The sequence below is a fragment of the Doryrhamphus excisus genome, linkage group LG14, assembly GCF_037039965.1.
Source record: "Doryrhamphus excisus strain RoL-2023G ecotype Guam linkage group LG14, RoL_Dexc_Guam_v1.1, whole genome shotgun sequence".
NCBI lineage: Eukaryota > Metazoa > Chordata > Actinopteri > Syngnathiformes > Syngnathidae > Doryrhamphus > Doryrhamphus excisus.
The window spans coordinates 13,642,682-13,651,532 of record NC_136370.1 but is presented as its reverse complement, the minus strand read 5'-3'; the positions used below and the strand labels follow the sequence as shown (position 1 = coordinate 13,651,532).

Here is an 8,851-nt window from a genome sequence, read left to right as displayed (position 1 = left end):
GGTAGGAAATGAGAGGTACTTCTCTTCAGTGTGTAATAATATCATGTTTTATACTCACACACATATTTACGACACTACGAAAAATGTTAGAAGTTTCCTCACTGCTCCAAAGGGTGAGAAATCAATTCAACTAAAGTATTTTTGGGGACATTCAGCTAGTGCGGAAATATAAACCCAAATATACTGCAAATTCTGTAACGATCCAATACCAGGCTAAAAACATTAACATTTCCAAGATCATGAAATTATTAGGTTAGGTTTTATTTTATATTGTTAGGTTTGTTAGCCACTTGAAATCTGAATAAAACACAGGACAAAGATTTATGGCAAACCAAAAATATCCATACATCAATTTTCTGTATCGCTTATCCTCACAAGGGTCGTGGGAATGCTGGAGCCTATCCCAGCTGTCTTCGGTCCAGAGGCGGGGTACACTGTGGACTGGTCGTCAGCCAATCACAGGGCAAACCCGGAAGAAACAACCAATCACAACACACCTGTGGACAATTTAAAGCAGGGGTCGGGAAGCTAACAAGCTGACTGGTCTTCAGCTAGCTTTGCTGGTTCTTTAGCTATAGTGAGGAACGGAAAGCCATTCACAGATGTGAATATGCCAAGCATTTATATTTGATGTGGTGACTTTTCAATTAAAGGCAAGATATTCAAATATAATGGCTTTGTCAGTAAGAACAGTTCGTACCACAATGATGGCAAATCAAGTGGAGGAAACACAAGTGAAGGACATTAAGCTTAACCTCACCACTTATCAAACAGACTACCCAGCCATCAGTAAAACCATGCAGCACTAGAAGTTGCATTAATGGTAAGATGTATTTTAATTTATTATTGATTAGCTTCAGAATAAATGCAACGACTTATTATATTCTAAAATTCCCCCGGACGATTTGAAACACTAGAGAAACTGAAAATATTCATTTATCTGTACTGTACAGACTGAAGCATTGGTCTAAATGGACACATTTAATTGTATATGGTGTTAAAAATATTATATGGCTCTTAGGGAAATACATTTCAAAATACATGACTTTGGTGAAAAAGTTTTAGATCTTTGAGTTGAGCTCATGAAAAATAGCAAAAACAAAAGTATTGCCTTTGTATGTATGTTTGTTGATTGGAATAATTTCATAATTATACAGTAATGGCTTATGATCTTTGCAAACAATTTTGTTACAAAACAGAAGGGTGCACAAATCTTTCTAGCAAGCAAAGCAGTTGCCACATTACATGATTTTCAATCAGCATATTGACTGGGCAAAATACCAACCATCAAAGACTTGATTTGATAAGATTCCCTCTCTATCAGATGCAGATGTTTCATTAGCAGGGGTTGTTGTTGAATCATTTCTTAATCTGATCCAAATTATCAAAGTTCACCATTGACAGCTGTCTCAGTGTTGCGTTTTAACCTCAACAGGGCTGTTTTCGCATTCTTTCCTGGGATCCAAAAACCCTTATCAAGGAAATTCACCAATTTCAGTTAAATCAAATTGCTCTTTAGCTGCAGAATTGGGGAGTTTTGTTGTCCTTTTCTAATGCTAATCTGCCCCTTTCCCGTCTCTCTGAGGCTATTTGTTGTGAAATAAAGTTGATTGTTTGCCTCCTGCATGTATAATTGATAGGGCTTTTTGTTTGTGCTGTGCAGAGGTGGAAGGGTGGCCCTTTCGAAGCCATGAAGAAAATTGGACATGAATTGCAGTTCCAGCTGAGCTCAGTTATGTGTGACGGCAATGAGCAACCTTTGTTGAGTGTCATATTATATATGTGTAACCCACCTCGATGACAGATGAGCATCAACAGCGCTAACCATCAAGCTAAAAGTCACAGACATATCAACTCGATGCTCCTGCGTGACTCAAGGTTTCAGGGAGTGCGGTTTACCGACATACCTTTGCACAGCAGCACATACTTTGCACATTTTCGTCAACTTCCCTTACCAGCCATCACTAAATGTCCTAAGACGTGATCACGATGACAACATCTCAGGCAGGATCTCATGAGAAGTCATCAGGACTATCTTTTTTTTTCTCATCAAAGAATAACACTTCTTATTCCAACTTTCAATCAATCAGTCCATCAATCATTTTGCCTTCTGTCAGCTATGGATAGGCTCCAACCACCCATTCACCGTGTCATGTCACCTATTAAAACCGGCTAAGTATTCTGTCACATAGTATTAAACAGATGTGTATTTTCAAAATATTTAGTTTATTTTAGCCTGTAGTTTTAATTTGTCTGCTTGTTTGTGCAAACAGTCCCCATCCTCTTCTTCTCTTACAAATTTAATGTTCTTAATAGCTGTGCCTTGATTCTCCACAGAGGCTGGCTCGTGTACAGAAAACCAGCTCCGATGATCTTACATTCAAGAGGGATTTGGTTTCCAATATCATCTATGAACAATCAAACACGATGTAATTAAGGTATGAGTTTTAAAAAGCTAGTTTCAACTGAATTCATGCAATCATTTAGACATTTTTAGTGCATGTAAACCTAGTCTTCCTGTAATATTAATCAAGAATTAGCTTTTTTTACAATGATACAATGTGTTTTCTATTAATTGCATTGAATTTGTTTTTATTTTTACAATCTAGTAATGACGTGCTTGTGAGAACAGGTTGTGTACAGTAACGTGCGTGGCTCCTTTCAGGCACAACCCTCGAGGTGTGTTGGTGCGATGAGAGCTGCAGTGTCAAAAGCAATGGCTCTCCACTTAAGGTACTGTATAAAGCTACTTGTGCCCTCATATGCTGTTGAATTGGTTCACATGCAGCACAGAAAACCACCGGGCCACAAACCAGTCTCAACTCATCTTTGCTTCGTTCATATTAATAAATATAATATGAATATAGTAAATATCTCTTAGCAAATAATGTGCCTGGTAATTTTTACACGTCGAAGTAAAAAATACAACTAAATTACACGTGGAAAACATTCAGATTATATATATTTAATCTCCATGTGTACATATAAATTAATATAAATATGTTTGTATTTCTTTTCTTAAATGATCAGCCATAGCAACATTTTATGACTTAACTCATACAGTATAAACACTGTGGACATTGATATGCTCCAACAGAGGTCACAATTTGCATAAGAATTAACAAGTAAATTAAATTGATATTCAGTGCACAACTCCAATGAATCCTCCAGACCTTTGTTCGCCTGGCTGACACAGCCTGCGTTCAGCGTTCAGCCTCTAGCGAGTCAGAAACATCTGTGCAGTTAATAATTTGATAAACAGCTTACACAAATGCTAAATTATCTTTTTCAACACTCCTCCTTTTTTTTTCTTCCTTCCCCGGTGTGAGACTTGGACCATGTGTGGTTGTGGCTCCATGCCATCTATCACTCCCCCTTCACTATTATATTTACACATGTGGGGGGTTATTGTAAATACTGCATTTTTATCTAAGAAGAAAACAAAATGGAGCCTGTTTTGGACAGTTTTAAATGACAATATAATTCAGTATTTTGATAATCCTCAGCATCTGCCTTTGAGCGTCCTTTCTGACAAAATTTCACTTGAATTGAAGCCTGATTGTTTGTTGACAATTTTTTATCAGCATGCATTCTACATTAGACTATAAAAGCTCTCAGGTTTGACGCCCTAATTCAATGGTCACTTGTTTTGTTGATTTGCTGTGTAGTAGTGTGAGTGATTCCGCCACATATTTAAATTGTTTCACAAAGTAGGCACTTGTAGTTGTCACGCGCATGATTTCATTTCCACAAAATGATATAAAAAATATTAAAACAGATGATGGTATTAGTGGTGTCTGGTCAAAACTGGGCTTGGTCAAGTTTTAAAAAGGGTTAGAAAATACTATTGTGCTTTATTTTTGTGACTGAGTGTTCGTGCTCCATGTCGTGTAGTTTATTCGTGTGACTATGTTTAATGACTGCGTTTTAGGCTACGAGAGGAAAGCAATTAGTTAAGTGCTATCAAGTGGATGAAAAGCTGCAACAAATCCCGTTTATAATTTAATGGAAAAGAAAGCCCACAAAACACAGTTGAATGAGTTTAAGCTGAGGTTCAGTTTCATCAGTGTGTTTTGTTTCGTTGTTAAGAATACAAAAAGGAAATCCATCCATCCATTCATTTGTTATGCCGCTTATCCTCATTAGGGTCGCGGAGGTATGCTGGAGCCTATCCTAGCTGACTTTGGGCGGGAGGCGGGGTACACTCTGGACTGGTGGCCAGCCAATGCAGCAAAAATGAAATTATTGGTTTAAACATAACAAAAGAAAATGGCAGCTGCCAGTCAATATGGGGTGATGCACAGTCGGGCTGCTGATCCCGGTGTTGTTCCTGCTGAGTTTTTCCTGTGCTGTACGACTGGTTCGACGAAACCGATCAAATTAATTTTGTTCATGTAGGTTTCTGATTGCGGCTTAGCCATATGCCTGGCTATATTACTCTAGATCATACTGGCCTCCACCATACCCAGTGCCCGGAGATGTTCACGTGGTAGACAGGCATGATGCCGTTAACTGAACTAACAATGCTGACCTTTTTTGGGCCTTAATATAAGCCTCAATTTATGTAGACTCCCACTGGGTATTGAGCAATGTGTCCACTTTGGTCCACTTTTTCACCAAAACCACCCCATGTGCAATGAACTATGACAACATTACAACTTATTATCTCAACTACTCCAGTACAAAGTCAACAGTCAATCCTCAAAATATAATTACAACCCTCCTACAAGTAAATATATGCATACATTTCTACCTCAGGTTTCTATTGACTATCAGTATATATAGTCTGCCCGCCCCCCGACCATTTTTATTAACTCAATGCGGCCTCCCTGTTATAGACCGTGACCGTGACTCTCCTTTTGTGAGGCTGTGACATAATTTTTTGCAGTTTTCTCAATTAAAGATTAGATGCTTTGTAATAAAAGACAAAAAATCCCACGGCTACACAGTAGCTAAGCTCGTCAGTGATGTTATTGATGTTATTTTTCTGTCTAGTACGTGTAGCCAAGAATAAACACCTCATTATATGAGCACCTTTCCCTGCACCCAAAGGACCTGGATGGCCCATTTGACCCCCTTCTGGAAGAGAGGCCCAGAGGGCACAAGTCACATCCACATTACGGTATCCTGGGGAGGAAGCTTTATTTGTTTGCGTGAGGGGCATCCTCTCCCGTCTCTTCCAAGGGTCACACTCGGTTGACACTGCTACTGGATGTCATTGTGCTTATGTGGGTTTAGTCTTCCAGGTCAAATTATCCCTCAATTTGAACTGAAAATGGAAATGGTAGAGGAAAGGATCATCTCGGGCCCAGGTCCTCTCCTCTGTATTAAGCCATCACAATGTTGTAAGGTGAACTCATATAATGAACCCTGTCACCACCACATCTGCACCAATATCCCCACAGCACATCTTGCATATTGATTGCAGAATGTGAGTGCGAGACCATGTGTGATGATGTTATGTATGTGTGCACGCTCGCACGAGCTCACCTTTTTTCCAGCAAGGAGCAAGGGAATCATGTTACTCTCTGACTGATTAGAAAGCTCATGCATAGGAAATCACGACAGAGACACTGCTCCCCATCTGCCCGCAGTGCAGGTGAAAACAATTTACACATCGGCAGGCTAATGGAGACATTCATAGAGAGCACGGGCAGAGACACAGAGGGATTGAGGGGGAAAGAAAAAGAGAGGGAGTGTAATGGGCCCCGGCCAATGCAGGCCAGTGGCCCTGCTCGCTGGGCCAAGCCAGCAAGCAGCGTATCAGATAACATAATCACCCAGGGCAGGCTCTAATGAATGCAGTCATGGCCCAGGAGGGCAGGCTTTTGCCCATGCTAAAGACACTTGTAAACAATACGGCCGGGCGAAACATGGCAGTAATATGTTGATTCAGCAGGTAATGAGGTTCTCCCTGAATCAATACCCTCAACTAACCCTTTTCCCCGGTGGGACAGAGAAGAGCAGTCAGCCAGGTCGGTGAGCACACACCTTTGCCGATGACCTTTCCATGGCAGTAAGGACACGAGGCAGTCTGAAGAGGACTGTTCTCGCATTGCACAAGGCGCTGAGTGTTAGAACTTTCATTCGCAGCAAGCAAATGAACAGGCAGGCACTGCATGCTAATGAGCGGCAGGCTATTTTCCACCTTTTTTATCTGCACATTATGCTCTTGACTTTGGAGAAGGTGGGAATTAGGTTGGACCTCAGTGTCAGGCTGCCTGATGGCTTCGCTCAGGAAAAAAAAAACTGGTAATTGAAGCCGATGGCTGCCGCGGAGGAGGTCTGAATTTGGAAATAAACAGTTTCAAGCACTGCACGTCATTTCTAGAGAGATGACAGGGGGAATGGAAATGAGCTGTCTGGATCTAATGTGCTTTCGCAGTGGTGAAAAAAAGGGGGCCAGCTTTCAGATAACAATTCTACTCATTAGGACTCCTATGACTCAGTAATGCAGAGAGCTGCTAAGCTGCTAAAATCAGAGTGGGCAATTAGAATATTCTGGCATCTCGGCAAACCACGTAAACAGACACATGGCTCAGGGTTTTACAAACACTAATTAGCTTCCGTGAGATAAAAGGAAAAACAATATAGTTCCCTCTGTCAAAGATGTTATCCATATTTTTGCTATGCAGTCTATATTGCAATTTTTGACAATGCAGTACACCATATAGTCCTGTACGGTAACAAATCTGTATCTTTGTACTTTCTGGTGCAGTCTTTTCTGACAAAAATGTCAATATTTCACGAGATTTGTGACACTTTGTCACTTTGCTTCCATCCCCCAATGGCTAGCACAATTTCCCCAGGCTCCCCAATGCCTTGCAAAGTAGTGCAGTTTCAATTTCCTGTTAGTTATCAACAATAATGCATTTTTACAATTGCTGTGCTGATACGACCTTCCTCCACCCAAATTTTTGTAGTCGCTCAACCCTTAACCCTTAAAAATGTAACAATTAGGTCGGTATCGATAATGAATTTCTCATTAAAAGTTTTTTAAATGGCTGCTGGGCTGACCTATGACTGCATAAACGTAAGTAAAATGTCAGCAAACACTGTCAGGGAATGACAACACCAGTTAATCTGGCATGTACAAAAAAAATTGCAGCCTTCCACTGATGTGACGTGCAACCTTGATGCAATGTAGCGGGCAAGACCACAGGGGTTTCTTAGGTTTTGATAGCCTTCATGCTCATGAATAAAACAATGGGTTTAGGGGGCGTCCTATGTAGCTAATTCACAATCTGTTTTTATGGTACTTGGCGCAACAATTTCTCTTCCCCAGCTTCAGGGCTGCATATTGCACAGAGAGCTGATTCTCTGCAACTCATACATAGAGTAATTTGCCATAATCAGTCTGTGTGCAGTGGTGAGTTCAACGCGAGCTGAGACACATGACACTCTGCACTATTTCTTCAATTTTATGCAAATAAACAATGTAGCGCATCTTCTAAAATTGCCCATCATTTTTGACAGTCTGTTGGCATGTGCTCGCAACTTTTAGAGAGATGTATATTTGTATAGTCTGAGTTATAATCTCCAAAAGATACCACACGAGTCTAAAAACCTGTTTGTCTGACACCAGTCTCCTTAATATACATTACATAATTCATAATCACAGTTCCACATGTCCAAAAGGAGTCAGAAGAAGCAAAACTTATTAAATCCTACCCCCCATCTGTTTCGCCTCTACTGCAATTTTTTTTATTCACTTCCTGTATTCCACATAAAGTGATAAGGTAGGGTAACCATAGGGTGATGAAATGACTTTTCACAATTAGTGGCACATAATAATGGTAATGGTATAATGGTAATAATCGCCTCAACATCTTTCCAAATTGTGACGCATAGGCCATCTGTGGCAAGTAGATCATTGTAGAAATAAAGTGAGCAAAAACCCAACAGAAGTGGAAATATAATACCTGGCAATTATAACAAGAGATGTCAGATTTTTTTTGTCGATATCCGATAAGCGAATATTGTCCAGTTCTCAATTTCTGATATGCTATATCTCCTGTGGTGGCTTGAACACATATGTTGAGTGAAGTTCATGGATATAGCATCAGCAATTAGTTTGTCAAGGTGGCTGAAAACAACATTATAAAATGCATGAGAAATACTTGCTGACATTTGTTTTAAATGTCAACAGAGTAGTCATTTAAATTTTTTTGATCATCCAAAAGTCCAGGGAAGAAAATCAAGTTTCATAATTTTCATGTAGGTGTAGCACTCTTGGATTTTTCAACATGGAGGCCAAGACTCACTTACTTACATACAGTCACGGAAAAAAATGATTAGACAAGCCTTGGTTCCAGCTATTTGCTATATGCCTGGTACAACTAAAGGTATACTTTTACAAATATAATGTTAACAAGAAAAATAGCTTGTACCAGTGTAATCCATGGTTTTCATGATAATAACCAAACCAAGTTCTTACATCAATGGCTATTGTATTGCAAAAAAGCATTGCTTTTAGGCATTCCATGTTGTCATGTTACATTCCTATTAGTGAGGATAGGCGAGATATCGAGAAACTGGATGGATGTAAGGTGAAAGCCAACTTGCTAGCTAACGATGTTTGCTTACATTTCCCAGCTACCTTTAGAGTGTTAGGTTGCTGTGTGATGACTTTAGTGTGTGACTTTAGTTTTGTAACATGACACCGTGAGTCAGACTGTGACTTCTGATTGGCTCCTCCCAAAGAAAAAGCTGCCGTTTTCCCACTGACTTGCGAGTGGCCTAGTATTTAAATGAGTGGGAATAGTGTGGAAATTAAGGAGATGTCACAAGATTAGAACTTAGCCATAAATTAGCCGCACCGCTGTATCAGCTGCAGGGTTCAACGTTAAAA

At 39.9% G+C, this 8,851-nt stretch overlaps 1 long non-coding RNA gene across 1 annotated transcript in view; it reads left to right on the top strand.

Moving 5' to 3' along the window:
- Positions 1-2,334: 2,334 nt before the first annotated feature.
- The window catches only part of LOC131140489 (uncharacterized), a 53,450-nt gene continuing 46,933 nt past the window's right edge, over positions 2,335-8,851 (top strand). Inside the window, exons 1-2 of the long non-coding RNA XR_009132422.2 lie at positions 2,335-2,438; positions 2,666-2,733. This is a non-coding gene — a long non-coding RNA (uncharacterized LOC131140489). The remainder of the gene's footprint in view (positions 2,439-2,665; positions 2,734-8,851) is intronic.